This window comes from Mus caroli, chromosome 8 (assembly GCF_900094665.2).
Source record: "Mus caroli chromosome 8, CAROLI_EIJ_v1.1, whole genome shotgun sequence".
NCBI classification, from domain to species: domain Eukaryota; kingdom Metazoa; phylum Chordata; class Mammalia; order Rodentia; family Muridae; genus Mus; species Mus caroli.
In genome coordinates this window covers 76,306,195-76,307,588 of record NC_034577.1, presented here as the reverse complement: position 1 = coordinate 76,307,588, position 1,394 = coordinate 76,306,195, and the positions used below count along the sequence as shown (strand labels likewise).

The 1,394-nt window shown below is 46.2% G+C and overlaps 1 protein-coding gene across 1 annotated transcript in view; it reads left to right on the top strand.

Moving 5' to 3' along the window:
* Rnaseh2a (ribonuclease H2 subunit A) overlaps positions 1-1,394 on the top strand; it is a 12,932-nt gene that overhangs the window by 8,399 nt on the left and 3,139 nt on the right. The window lies entirely within an intron of this gene.

Sequence of the window (1,394 nt, the reverse complement as noted above, 5' to 3'; positions counted from 1 at the left end):
AGATCCCATTACAGATGGTTGTAAGCCACCATGTGGTTGCTGGGAATTGAACTCAGGACCTCTGGAAGAGCAGCCAGTGCTCTTAACCACTGAGCCACCTCTCCGGCCCCTTGGTTTTGTTTCTGAGGGCTGTTACAGAGCCCAGACTGTCCTCCACCTCCATATGCAGCTATCCCTTGAATTCCTAATCTCTGCCTCCATCTTCCAAGTGCTAGGAGGACAGCCTATGTCACCAAGCTAGGACTGTGTTCCTGGGGGTAGAGCCCAGGCTGTGGGCATGCTAGCCAATACCACCTACAGAGCCATATGTAAGGATTCCAGTGTATGCTGCTTGTTGCTACCTGTCCTCAGCCTCCAGGATAGCAGCGAGCATTCAGTGTTCAAAGGCTGTAGCATGATTAGACAAAGCCTATCTTGTTTGAGGCCAGCATTTCTCAACCCGTGTGTCGCTTGCTACCTCGTTGGAGATTGTGTATTAGATTTCCTGCGTATCAGATATTTACATTATGACTCATGAGAGAACCAAATTTCAGTTATAAAGCAGCGATGAAATAATTTTATGGTTGAGGGTCACCACACCATGAGGAACTGTGTTAAAGGGTCGCAGCATCAGGAAGGTTGAGAACCACTGTTTTGGGCAGTGCTGTGGATGGAACATAGAGAGCTGCATATTAAGAGGTATTCTGCCACTGAGCTATATTTAACCCTGTTAGAATAAGGTTTTGGTTTTTTTGTTGTGTTTTGTTTAATTGTGGGGCTGGAGAGATGCCTTAACAATTAAGAGCACTTGTTGCTTTTACGGAAAAATCTGTGTTCAATTCTCAGCACCCCCATAGCACCTTCAAGCTGTAACTCCATACTCCAGTTCCAATGAATCTGACACCCTCTTCTGGCCTCTGCAGGCACACAAATGGTACATAGGCATACATGCAGGCAGGGTGCTCTCTTGAGTTTGGAGCTAGGCTATCCTACATAATGAGTTGAAGGCCACCCAGGGCTACAGAGTGAGTTGCAGTCTCAAAAACAAATGCCCCAAAACATTTTTTTTGCTTATGGTCTGTGCCTGAGTGCTGACATACACAGGCATGGCATACATGGGATAGCCATGTGGCTCTGCAGAGTCAGGTTTTATTCTTGTAACCTGTGGGGACTGAGAATATAAGATCTGAAAGCACCTGTCCCTTCTAAGCCATCTTTCCCAGCCACAAACATTTTATAGTAAATAAAACAACAACAAACAAACAAACAAAAACCCTGGGGCTGGCAAGATAGCTCAGTGGGTAAGAGTACTGACTGCTCTTCCAAAGGAAATCCCAAAAACCACATGGTGGCTCACAACCACCCGTAATGAGATCTGACGCCCTCTTCTGGTGTGTCTGAAAACAGCTAGTGTG